The following is a 14,697-nucleotide window of genomic DNA, read 5'->3' on the forward strand; positions in this document are numbered from 1 at the left end:
AGCACTTTTCTAGGTGCATACGAGTATATTTTGATTTTCATCTGTTCTGCTCCTATCCACTTTGCGCTTGGCCTTGCCGGTTACCTTTTGCTGGTTTCTGACGACCATATATTTTTATAGAATATTAACAATATCTTGACGAATTATTCGTCTAGCTCGCGTAACAATAACTAAAATGGTGAAGAACACGTTTTGTGAAGTATATTATGGGGAACAAAATTAGCGAGATTTCAACTTATGTACTACGTTCGGTAGAGTTTTTTATTTTGGATAATGACCTAAATAGTGTTATCTTGAAGAATTTCACATTTTCTCAGTTTGCTTTTGCCGCTAAACTAGCGTTCTTTTTTCTCTCCCAGTTGAACCGTCGCTATTTTCTCTGTCATAAGGGCGATAGGTGTCATGCCGATGATAACCTTTGCCCTTGTCTATATATATAAAAATTAAGCCGAAAAAAAGTGTGCATTTGTCCGGGGTAATCTCAGCAACGCGTGTAAGGAAAACAATGAAAGTTGCACACATTGTTGATGCTGCTTTGGCAAAGGTTTCTGTGAAGTTTGGTTGAAATCCGATAACGCGTGTGTGTGCGGTGCGTCGGTTAAATGAGTGTGTTTTTGCTATTTGCCGCACGTATTTTTTGTACCGCCCATAGCATACATTAGAATTGAATACATTTTGGTCGTGTGTGTCTGGGCCGATTATTATGAAATTTGGTATATATAAATATTTTTCCACGGTGAAGGTTAGTATAATATGCTTATTGATTCCACTCGCCATCAGGTGGCGCTGCCGAAGGCCAAAACGAGGACCCGGGTAACCCTAGGATGTGTTTTTACATTGTGGGTATCAAATCAAAGCTACTGATGAGTGCTTTAATACAGGGTATTTTTTAGATCTCTGAGTGACCAGGGTCTCGAGATATAGCCGAAAAGGTGGACCAAGGTACCCTTGGATGTGTTTGTACAATATGGGTATCAGATGGAAGCTGTTGATGAAAGCTTTTAAGTGAAGTAATTTTTACTGCCCGTTTCCGGGGTAAAGAAAGAAGATGGAGCTGAAGACCACTTATTATTAAAAATTAAAAAAAAAATTCTACAAAAATTTTAAAATGTTATTATATAAACGTTAATCTGAAGTCAGTTATAGTGAAAAATTCATTGTATCATTGCCGGCGTGATTGGTAATCGTTTCCTTGCAGAAAGGTTATGCTAATATGAGATATTACCTATATCATTCATACATTCACGTATTACCTGTGTATTCACAAATATACGGTTGAAGCAAATATATGTCAGTTGTTTTATTTCGCCTGGAAAAGTTTATATAAATTTAAAAAGAGTAAATAGAACTTATGTTATATCAGACTTCACGCAAAAAAGTCATTTGCACCTGAACACATAGCTGGGTTAAAGCGGAGCGGAATAGAACAGTTCTCTTCTCCTTCTCCGCTTTTTCGTACACGACGAAGTGTATGTATCATACGATTGATGTTGTTGTTTATGTGTAAAGGGGAGCGCATCTATGCACATGCTAAATTTGATTATTATGTTGAGAAATATAAATCAACCACGACTATGTAATGGCACTCGATTAACAGTTAAGAGATTGATGAATAACGTCATTGAAGCAACAATTTTGAATGGAAAATACTCTGGAGAAGACGTTTTAATACCGCGAATACCAATGATACCATCGGATATGCCGTTTGAATTCAAACGTCTTCAATTTCCTGTTCGCCTTGCATTCGCTATTACTGTTAATAAGTCACAAAACCAAACTTTATCAATTTGTGGTACTGATTTAGAATGCCCATGTTTTTCTCATGACCAACTTTATGTTTCATGCTCAAGAGTTGGTAAGCCATCGGTATTGTTCATTCATTCAACAACGCATGGAAAAACGAAGAAAATTGTATACCAAAGAGCATTACAATAAAAAAAGTAATAAAGTAAATCACATCAAACGTTTTTTAATTGTTACTACTATTTAAAACTTCTTTCATTACTATTCATGCGGGAGAATTTTTATAAAATACACACAGTATTTTTCGGCTTAATTTAATTAATTAATCTAGATTTTTTTAAAGTCGACCAGCGGAACGGGCGGGTTTTCGCTAGTATTCTATAAACTCTCAGTGCATTTTGGCATGGACTGTTCTCAGACTGATAATACAGGCCGACAAAATTTAACCAACATTCAGACCCAGAAACCAGACTATATACTTCCGAAGGTTTATGATGCGCTGAATCCAAATCTGGCCTCAGAATTGCTCTATTAGTTTGAGTTTTCGAGATATCCTAACCTAAAAGTGCAAAAAACCCCATTTTTGCCCATATTTGAGATTATGTAGCCTTGCAGATGTTTTCTTTCACCAAAATTAAAGGATGGCATCTTTAAATACAAGCCTTCTTTTTTCAAATGGCGTTTTGTTTGTTCAAATATCATTTTTTTTCGCAGAGATATCGCATTTTGAAATTTTCATGTTTCGAAATTTTCCTACACCTGAAAATCGATTAAGATAACATAGACATGATATAGTCGATTACTAATTTTCTTGAATTGAGTCTTATTTTTCTTAAAATTTTGTCTCACACCATAAGTGTGCTGACTCACCACATCCCTACACTATCTAACCTTTGGGTACCGAGTCACACACAGCCCTAACCCCTAGAAACCACCCCTATCATACCGCGAGCAGGCTAACCCACATAACCGCAAGCAGGCTTTCCCACAAACTCCAAATTTACATACTATTAATCCATATATTTCAGGCCCTCAAACCCAAGAAAATTAGTAAGCGACTATATCATGTCTATGTTATCTTAATCGATTTTCAGGTGTAGGAAAATTTCGAAACATGAAAATTTCAAAATGCGATATCTCTGCGAAAAAAAATGATATTTGAACAAACAAAACGCCATTTGAAAAAAGAAGGCTTGTATTTAAAGATGCCATCCTTTAATTTTGGTGAAAGAAAACATCTGCAAGGCTACATAACCTCAAATATGGGCAAAAATGGGGTTTTTTGCACTTTTAGGTTAGGATATCTCGAAAACTCAAACTAATAAATTAATTTTAGTTATCAATCCGAATTTTGCATGGACAGAGAAGCAGATATTAGTTTAAATTATTTCGGTTACTTTTCCTTGTAGACTAGTGTAATGCGTGCAAATCTAAATTTGTTCATACAAAAATGCTTGCCTACGTTTAATACATAAAAAAAAATTACTTTATAACAGTTCTATAACTTAAAGTATTCGTATTGAGATAGCATATGCCAGCCAACCTTGGAAGAAGACAATTTTCTCCATCTACACCCAAATATTACCTAGTAAACGTTCTATTGTAGGTTGTTGACATGGCACAAGAGAACAATATGACGGAAGCATATAAACGAACAATGAAATCTATTGAATCATATTTTATTGGTTCAAATGCTCAGTACTTATGAAATGCTCAACAGCTCGCGGAAGAAAATCCCAAAGCAATGAAGTGTGAAATTTGGCGAATTGAGGGTAGATGCAGCATGAAATTTCCCGCATAAATATCATTAAAAAAACAACAAAAAATATAATAACAATAAAATAAGCATATACATAAATATGTATGCATAAGTATATGGCACATACATACAAGGAAAGAATGTAAAACAAAAAGAGGTGTAGTGAAAACTTGGGAACGCAAGCAGAAATCCCTAAAGAACCAAATAAATTGTGTTTTCTATTAAAATTGCACATAAAATTGGCAAATATATTGATAAAGTACAGGTAGACACACATCAAATGCAAGCTCACAAACACGAACACACATGTACATAAATAGATAAAATATAACCATGTGAGAATTTGCAGGCGTTACTGGATTATGTTTGATTGAATAAAGCATTTTCCAAGTACTGCTTAGTTAGACGTTTTTGATGAATTCAAAACAGTGATGGTCATGCTTAATGTTTGGATCTTGGGATGAAAAAGCCGAAGAACTCACGCCAGAGAAAGGCATTTTCTCCCCATCCGATTCTCCTTGCCGCGGGGATGAGACATAGAGGCTAACTCACCACGAACTAAGGGGAAGCTCCATATGGGGATTAGCTAACCATCAATCCGCGGAACGGCGGAATTTGTGGCCATTCAATCACCATGTGGAGATTCCCGTACCAACGTCCCCCTGTCATTCCTGTCATGCCCCGGCAACCTGTCATGTCCTTTCTTTACTATTACGTTACCTAGCAGTAGGTAGGTTCTTTTTTCTTGGTCAAATGTGGAGGATAAACCAAGATTTATCTGCACGAGGTGGCCCATCGTTGAGAAATCTTCTGATCGAGCAATAGGCGGGTTGCGCATCGGATGAATAGGAGGCAAAGAAAAGGTAAATCGCGAGACTGCAGTCGGAAATGCCTGCGTACTCGACTCAATTGGGGGCATATAAACCTGAAAGGAAAAGGCTAAGGGATCCAAATATCGAATGCCATTCTTCCGTCAACGTCTGCCGCATCATGCGCGAGAGTGGCACCCCAGGCAAGGACCGTAGAGATTAAACATACAAATAACACGGTATATTGTCCAAAGGGCAACAAGACCACCTCGATGGTTGTCTTTGAAAAGCGTGGACGGCTATCTAACGGATGTTCGACGGCAAAAGCGTGGTAAACGGAATTGTAAAAGTGCACTATTCCAATGCTTTTTCCCGAGAATGGCTGGAAAAAGTAACAGCTAAAATTCCAGTCTACGAACACAGCAAGTTTATTTTTGTTGAGCGTAGCAAAGGAAGGCTGGTACGAGCGAGTTTCTGTGGTCTAGCTGAACTCCTCACACACATCCGTGCTCGGAACAAAGATCTTGACACGACTGTTTGTAGAGTATACTGGTGCACTAAGCAGAAATCAGCTATCACTTCGAAAGCAGGTTCCCTCCTAGGGAACCCTTGGGTCAATCAAGGTCCGGAATTCGTAGTACGGGTGTCGTCCTCACCTACATCTGTGGCGAATTTTTTTTCGACTGATGACTGAAGTTATATTCACCAAATAAACTAGCGGCATTGCAAAGCGTCTACGCTCTCCTGTGCCGTAGGCATGCAAAACTGGAAACAAGCCCACACATAATACTAATACAAGGGTATGTCACAATCGCATTTGTGGTCTAGGTGCTAAGTCGTGGGGTCAAATATTTTATAACGGCGGGAATGTGAGAACACGAGCACGTATTATCATGCCAAGGCTGATCGAACACATGATGTTAAAAGACCTGTGCTATAAAGATATTGTTGTTGCAAAAATCAAGTTCTGTAATAGTGGAAATAGTGTCGAAGCTATTGTAGTTTTGGCCTACCTACCCTACGACTCTTTACAGCCGACCCCTTCGTGGGAGCTAAGAGAAGTAGTCCGGTATGCAGAATCCAGTAATCTGGGGTAATAGTAGGCTGTGATTCAAACTCCCAGAACATAGTAGGGGGAAGCAGCAAATGCAACTCCAGGGGTCTCAAGTTACTCAACTTTATTCTATCGGCTGATTTGGTTATTCAAAACATTGATCACAAACAAACTTGTGGAACCAAAAGAAGTCAAGAAGTGATTGATTTAACACCTAAGGTTAGGTGGAAATCAAATCAATCAATGACGAGCTTTGGAAGAAGACTCTCTTTCAAACCATAGTCTTGTCGAATTCCCACTGGGAGCTCATACTTTATCAATACATTCTAGTATATTAAGAATCCTGGAAATGTAGACTGGGACAGGTATACTTAGCTTGTATTGTAAAACAGCGGCTACTAAATCTAAAAAAAATTAAATCAATAGATATGATTGAAGAGGAACTGTGCGCACTCAGGCAAAGAAGACAGGGGATGCCGTCCCTTGATGGAACGCTGAACTCTCGAAGCTTCGTGTACGGTCCAGAAACTGGACCGCTGTATTCATTGAGGACCCGATTTGCATTTGCGGATAGTACAGAGCATTTTTTCTGTGAGTGCTACGGCAAGGCTGCGAATTTTGGTTTCCGATGCCTCGAGCACGATTATAATTCGGTCTCTCAAAATGGAGGATATTTTCAGATTTACCTCAGTTTCTCTATTCTATCCTATCTTTTTCCTTCTACCACTTCATTCCTTTCCTCCTTGACTATCTACCCTTTCACTTTCCAGAGCTTTAAATATATTGGGCTTTTTAGCCTGAGTGTTTTAGAAGTTAGCACGACTTTACAAATTGAAATTAAGGTATTTTCTCCCGGGGCTGTCTTCTCTAGACAGTACTACTCCTACTGCACTGTACTATTTCTAGGACCTCGGCAACCCTCTTAAATCTAATTCTGTTGTTTGCTTGTTTGAAATTTGTAGTACACGAATACCCATTGTCATTTGGTTTGCTATCCACAGTTCTTCGCCAGGTTTTAGCAGGGGTACCTGGCCGGCGGGATTCTTGCGGGTTCCACCTTAGTGCTTGTTTTGGAATGTAGTTGTTTCCTTTGCGAAGTGTGTGTACTATCGATTGCAATTTCCGCATCTTCATTTCATTGCACATACTTGATTGGCTCGATCTCAAAGTTCTTCGCTTGATGTGCGAGCAGGTTGCTATATGTTTAGAATCTGCGCAAACACTTGTTGACAAAAACGTGGATCTTATGATCAATAGATTCTGAACATTTCCAGGCTTCCGAACCGTAATATATATAAACACTGATTCCACGTTAGAGTTGAGTATTAGAATATTAGGCAACATATTAAACGGGGCTGTTGCCTTATCAGTTTGGGTAGCAACGTCTTTTGGTTTTGTCAATGTTTATGATCAGACCAACATACTTTGCATATTTGTTTCAATAATTAGAGCTTTCTGCGGTTAGATGCGGCACCAGTAGTTAGTGTACATTGCTTTAATAATATGTTTTAGTTTTTATATCATCCCTCTTTTTCTTAACAGTCGCTTTTTTGAAGTCAATAAAAGCAGCGTATGCAGACGATCTAAATTGGTATTCACACAGGTTGGATTCAATAGCAGCAAATATACATTTCAGAATAATATTTGAAAAGATTTTGCTTGGGATCGGTAAAAGCATTATACCACTGAAGTTTTCGAAGTTGATTAAGTCACCCTGTTTTGGTATCTTTACTAGCATGTCCTTATTCAAACTGTTTGATAAGAATTCATTTTTCCACATTCCGTGAGAAACGCGAAGCTACATGATAGCATGTATCTCTGGGTCGCATATTATCTGTGTCGGATGATTTATTTTTCTTTAAATCCTTAACTGCCACCAGAACTTGGGCTCTAGCTGGCGAAGACGTGTTTATCCTGTCGCGATAGTTGGGTATAGCAACAAAACGAATTTCATCATCAATCCCGGAGTCTGTCGGATTATTCAATACCTCTCTAAAGTATTCAATCAAGCAAACTGTCTGACCTTTTCCATTTGTCGACAGAACGCCTTGTCTATTCCTTATAAGTTTCCTGCCACTGATTTCTCTACTTGACAGTGAGTGTGCCTCTTCGTAATACTTAGAACTGTAGTTTTTTCTGTGCTTTTTGGGTGACCCTGGGTAGTCTTTTGTCCCTTCTGTATTCCGTTTTTAGTTCATATTTCGTTGCCTCAAATAAGGTGGCTTGCGATAGCTGCCTTTTCTTCTCATTTCTTTGTTGTATAGGGTGGGCCATGTATAATTTGTTTTTTGAATCGGCTATAAAAAAAAATAATCAATATTTTTTCAAACTTGTTTTTTTATTTTGAAGATTGAATACTGTCATTAATGAATGAAAAATAATATCGTTCAAATGACTGCCACGGCTTTCTTTACAGTAGGCCATTCGATCAACCCAATTTTTAAACACATTTATGTCTGAAATGTTTTGTGACATCCGAATTTTTCTCTTCTTGTTGACAAACCCGAGAACCTCATTTCACGCCTCTCCATAAATTTTTGTCTAATTTGTAACAGCGCTATTGATGTCGTTTTCGTTCATTCGTTTATAATAACGGCAGTAACCTTTAAACGGAGCTTGGCAATTGCTAAGTTGTGGTCACTTCCAATGTCGGCCCCACTTTTTGAATTTGTATCTAAAAGTGATGATCTTCCATTGCTGTTAATTAAGCCCTGGTGAATTTGACCTAATGTTCTGCTGCCTAGTGCGTGTTCTTGTGTAGCGAAAAGCTCCCCCAAATGTTCCCAATAGTCTTATCACAGCATAGCTCTACAAGTGTGTGGCCGTTATCATTCGGCACTACCAGTCCATGTTCACTCATATATTTCTCGACATCTGTGTTGTTATTCAGCATTCATATCGCCGAGGACAATAAGTACATATATCTCCTGATCGGGTATCGGTGTTTATGCAGCCGCTAAGTTTATCATAAACCTCGTCTTTGATATGGTCGGATTGAACCTCAGAGGGAGCATAACAATTTATAATGATCATTCTGCGTACTTTTGTTTGTAGTTTTAGTTTCACACAAATAATCTCTTTTTTAGTACAATTAACCTCCTTTCTTTTAGGAATCCATTCTATCTTACCTTTCGATATCTTAGTGGTGACAAGAAAAGAGAGTCATCTACTTCGATGATAGTCAATAAGTCTACAGTTATTTCAGTCCAGTGAGTTGTTTTCATCCTGTAAGCATGGATTTTTGATTTATTATACTAGTTTCATTCATCAACGGAGTATTTCTATTTGAATTTAGCGTTTCAGTATCCAAAAAGACACTAAAACTTGTTGCGTTGCCTTGCGCGAGGCTTTTGTGCTGACATCGCTCTCAGGCTCCTGACACATTCTAGGCCTCTTCACCACGCCAAGGTGGCAACCCACAAAGGGGCTTCTTTAGAAGTGGTACTGTGTAATTCATGTAACAAATTCACTTTTAGCAAGAATGTATGAGCCGTATGCTACGTAGGTCCACTTACCAAAAGGCATTTTCAATGCACAAAGGGAGGCAGACATATGTTCCAATGTGTGTACTAATCTTTGTAGTTGCATATATCCGGTTTAAAGTCACACATATTAATTGAAAGTAATTGGCACCAGACCCATTCGTATCGTGAAGTGTAATGATATGTAATGAGGGTGTAACGAGTAATTTGATATGTATATTTTAACCTTCGTTTAATAACAAAAGTTATAATTTATAATTAGCAATGGCAAATTTAGTGAATTCTCTTAATTGATTATAATCTTGTTAATTGTAATAAAAACAATATAATAAAAAATTATTTTGTTACTAATAATAAGTAGCTTAAAATTTGACATCTTTTTTTACTTTTCTTGAAGGTGCTACGGATTTTTTCTATATAAAAAATTTCAAGTTTTCGATACATGGAAAAAAAGCATAACACCGTCAACATAGAAAGTTATCAAAACTGAACACGAATTTGGCGCCAGTATAAATTTGCACACAGTCGTATGCACCATACTTTAATAAAAAATTATATACTACTGTGGGCAAAAAGTAAGGTGAATTTATTTGTCAAACTTCGCGAGATTAAAATTTCGCTCTAGTTATTTTTTTCATGAGTTGGCAGAACTGTTAACAACATCTGGGCTAACTTTCATGTGAATGTCATTATCAGTAATATATTTACGCTTGTGTTTACCAAACGACCAAGAGTGCATTTTTCGATTTTTACAATGTCTGACTTGATTGAGCAGAGAAGTGCCATCAAATTTTGTTTGCGGAATGAAATTTCGGCTGCGGAAACGTTTAGCATGTTGCAGAAGGCATTTGGTGATTCGACCATGTCGCAGAAAAATGTTTATAAGTGGTACAAAGACTTCAAAGAGGGTCGAGAACGTGTTGATGACTTGGAGCGCTCCGGACGACCATCGAGGTCAACAGATGACCAACACGTCAATAAAGTGAAGGAGTTAGTGCTCAAAAATCGTCGGTTGACTGTTAAGGACCTTACTGATATGATCGGAATATCAGAAGGATCTATGAAAACCATTTTGAAAGACCATTTGGGCCTACGAAAAGTCAAATCTCGTTTGGTACCGAAAACTCTCAATTTCTTGGAAAAAAGTCGTCGCGTTGATGTGTGTGAAACAATACTTTCAGACTATCAGGACAAGCTCAAATGCATCATTACGGGAGATGAGACTTGGATTTATGCTTACGACCCTGAAACAACTGACCAATCAAGCGAATATCGTGCTAAAGGCGAGGCCAGACCGAAAAGAGCACGTCAAAGTGGATCAAAAATTAAGGGCATGATGACAGTTATTTTCGATTTTCGTGGTGTTGTGCACTATGAATTCCTTCCACCTGGCCAAACTGTTAATAAGGAATATTATTTGAGCGTTATGCGTCGTTTACGTGAAGCAATTCGTCTAAAAGGATCAGAATTATGGGCCAACAACTCTTGGTTTTTGCATCACGATAATGCACCGTCTCACACTGCACTCGTTCTTCGTGACCATTTCGCCAAAAATTCCACGCATATCGTTCCACAACCACCGTATTCGGCTGATTTGGTTGCGTGTGACTTCTGGCTATTCCCAAAACTCAAGAGACCACTCCGGGGAACGCGTTTTGAGTCGATTGAGGAGATAAAAGCTGAATCGAAGAAGGTGCTGATGGCTATACCGGAAGTGGACTATTTGGCATGGTTCGGGGATTTGAAAAATCGTTGGCATAAGTGTATTTAATCGAGAGGGGATTATTTTGAAAGAGATGAAATTGATTTACAAGAACAAATAAAGATTTCTCTTTTACAACCAAATTCACCTTACTTTTTGCCTACAGGTAAAAGAAAAATAAAGAGTCAAAACTTGGAAATATTAAATAACACGTTGCTCTTATTGTAATTACCATATTATATTCTGGGAAAATGGAAAAAGAACAAAACAAACGTTTAAGATAAAATTTTGCCGGACAAAAATTTGTTCGATTATTTTTGTGATTTGCAAATCGATCTAATTAAGAAAAATTTAGTTTCATCTTGGAGTGCAAATTCATGTTGTTGTTGTTGTTGTTGTAGCAGCATAAACATTCCCCGTGCATATACGAGGAATGCTGCTGAAGTGACTGTCCTTGGCCGGATATTAATCCGGGTCGTTCCGGTTACGTAGAACCGACTGTCGTGGGAACGAGTGCAAATTCATCTTGCATAGTGCTATCAAATCGAAATTAAAAAAGAAAACATGTTTCAAGTATAAAACTTACATTTTGTTAAAAATTAGAGAAAAAAATCTTTAAACATATTCTATTAGCGCACTCATTTTAACTTATTTTAAGCAGGTGCATATTTCTCGCAAGAACTGTAAGATTTTTTCTGCAGGGTATTAAAGACCTCTGCGGACTGTAGCTGCTAGGAAGCAATAGTCAAGCAGTCATACAAATAATTTGAAGCAGCAATTGGGCAGAAAGGCAAGCGGAGCAAAGGCAAACATGCAAACCAATAAGTATAAATACTCCCATATTGACACAGAGAGATATGCGAGGGAGGAGTTGGGCTGAGATTACCACAGTGCCTCGTGGCGAACAATATAAAATAATAATAAGAAAATGCGTGCACAAGCGCATATACATACATATGCGCAAAGTAAGTATATAGTAAAATATGTATTTATATACATATATATAAGTATATGTACATATGATAGGTATAAGGGCAGCGATTTGGCTTCTAACATTCCAGCGACGGGTGACATAATATCAAAATTTGTATGTATGTGTGTATGCAACAGAAATGGAAGCAGCAACAGGCAAAAACGATAAACAAAAGAATCATACACTTGAACAATCATAACGAAAATGGTGTTGATATTGCTAAATACAATATAATTATTGTTGTGGTGCTTGGTGTCTGGAAATACGTAACGCGGGTGCTTCAAATGCAGTTCAAACAAAAAAAAAAATAATAGAAAAACAATTGTGAAAAATAACAGCACTAAGAACAATACCAACGATTATAATTGCGACGATTGACTCAGCGCCAAAACGTACCAAATATGAGACCACACATGTGTGTATGTACCTATATATGGTGTGCATGCCTTAGCTTGACAGCTTCTAAACCATTTCCAATTTCGGTTGTACAAACAATAGAACCAACAAAGCAGCTAGCGTTTTTCAATTGACTGTTCACATAGAAAAGACTTGTGAATTTAAAGGTTTTTAAAATATGATACTCGTATAAGTATATAAACCCTTTAAGGAGTTATACGTAGTAAAAAGTTTCATTTAATAGCAATTGGGTGATGTGCGAGTATATATGTATACGAGTATTGAGTTACGAGTACATATACATACATACATATGTATTATATATGGAGAAATTCCCGTCTATCGTCGTCGAAGTTATAGTGGAAAATACGTATGCGTTAAGTGTTTTTAAAGCTTTTAGCTCATTTTGACAAATCAGGTAGTTAAACAAGAATTCTCAGGAACCGATCATTCTCAAGTTTTGATGAATGATTTAAGGGGGCCGTCTAGTTTAGCACTTTCAAAAAATCAATTTTTTTTTTTTACATTTTTCGAAAGTTTATGTACATAGAAATATTGTGTTTAAATTTCAGCGAGTTCGGACCAATGTAAATATATGTTTTTTTTACCTGAACATCACTACCTAGAAGCGCTTGCCTGAGCGCGTAGACAGGTATACGCGCTCTCTCGACCCCCTGGTGTAATTACCTTCAAGCAAAAGCTGATAAGAAACCGTACAAACATAAACCCGCTTTTGATGTTCAAGAAGTGTTGAAGCCGATTTACGAGGATCTTACTAAATCAGAATTGCTCGAACGGTGTTTGGGTGTCCATACTCAAAATAAGAATGAAAGTTTCAACAACCTTGTCTGGAACATGGCGCCCGAACACCTTTACAATGGGGAAAAAAGTGGTAGAAATTGCGTGCAAAGTTGCAGCATGTCAATTCAAAGAGGGTAAAACACCATTACTGAAAATTATGGACGTAATGGGTGTCCAAATTGGTCCGGGCGCTGTCGAGTACATCAGGAAGAATGATAGCGAACGCGTCAGCAATGCGAATCGCTGCAGCTTGGAGCCTTCAAAAGAGGCCAGAACGAAAAGGAAACGAGTTCAATTGCAGAAGAATGATGAAATGGAGAGTGCAGAAGGTGTTCCCTACGGTGCAGGCATTGCTGATTGAGTCGAGGTAAGATTTTTTTTCAATTTTATTTTAAAAAAAACTTTAAATGCGTTTTTCTCAAAACAACGTTTTAAAAACGGTACCAAGGAGTTTACAAAAACTGTTAGCCCGATTCTTTTGAAATTTAAACCACATAATCTACACATACTAAACGAGGCGGTCCATTGTTACTAATTGTTTATTTAAAAAACCAGCGAAAAAACGTGCATGTTTTTTTAATTTTTGTTCGCCATTTTGATATTTTTCGATAAATATTGATTTTTATTGGTGGATTAACTAGTAAATGTTATACTGAATCTAACCCATTTTGATTTTTTTATTTCAGACTAGCCGTTCCCGAGATCTGCTTGGTACCGTTTTGCATTTCGATTTTAAGGCGTTTACGCGCGGGCACCATTTTGAACATTAAAATGCAATAAAAAGAATAAAAAAATTTTTTTTTACATAATTTAAGACTTTATTTATTATATCTAACAATACCTATATCTGTATATTTCATTACATACTCAAAAATAATTCCCAAAAATAGCTTTTTTTTTAGCGCATGATCTGGACGGTCCCCTTAAGCCAACACTTTGCGTAAAAATAAAATTTAATTTCTACTTTTCACCAATTACTACATTATAATTTATGCTAACAGAATATTTTTTAGTTTTTGATTCCAGATGACACAATTCAACATCAGACCCCGCAATATTTCGTCAACTGAAAGCTTCTTATGGGAGTGGTAATCGAGCTTTGCTTCGCAAAAGAAACATTTGTACTTTCTGTTATCACAACTTTTTGTAAAAACGCATTCTTTTTGACCTTGTATATTTTGCTATTACCAGTATTTTTTTGAAAAAGAAAACTTTAAAAGTAGGCAATGAGAAATTCAAAAAAATCATAAGGTATCAGCTACCAGGTATCTATAATTTTTCATGCATACGACATTTAATTCTTGGCTCGATTGTCATACAGGGTAGGCCAAATAGCGTTTGCTTTTTGAACCACCTATATTACTTTTTTGAGAATGGTAACACAAATGACATGTCAAATATGTTCATAATTTACTTAAAGGTTTGACATTTACGAAATGGGACGCTATACGCTTGAACAAAATTGGGAAATATTGAAAACCTATTTCCAAAGTGGTGAGTTTTCTTCTTCATCCGCGGTTATAATATAGTAAATGGCGAGCGTTACCGTGACATGCTCAACAAGTTTTTGTTTCCAAAAATTGAAGAGGATGACATGGACGACATTCGGTTTCAACAGGATGGTGCAACTTGTCACACTCGAACGTTTGGCTACTGTTTTTGAAAACCGAATAATCAGCCGAAATTCCGATATCAGTTGGCCACCTCGGAGCTGTAATTTAAGCCCGCAAATGCTATGCGAACCATCCATAGACGATTGATGCTTTAAAACACGAAATCGAAGTTGCCATTCATGAAATTGGAGACCAAACAATCGAAAATGTTCTTAAAAATTGGGTTGATCGAATGGCCTACTGTAAAGCCAGTCGTGGTAGTCATTTGAACGATATTAGTTTTCATTCATAAATGAAAATGTTCAATCTTCAAAATAAAAAAAAAAAAGTTTGAAAAAATATTGATAATTTGTTTTTTTATAGCC

This window comes from Anastrepha ludens, chromosome 6 (assembly GCF_028408465.1).
Source record: "Anastrepha ludens isolate Willacy chromosome 6, idAnaLude1.1, whole genome shotgun sequence".
NCBI classification, from domain to species: Eukaryota; Metazoa; Arthropoda; class Insecta; order Diptera; family Tephritidae; genus Anastrepha; species Anastrepha ludens.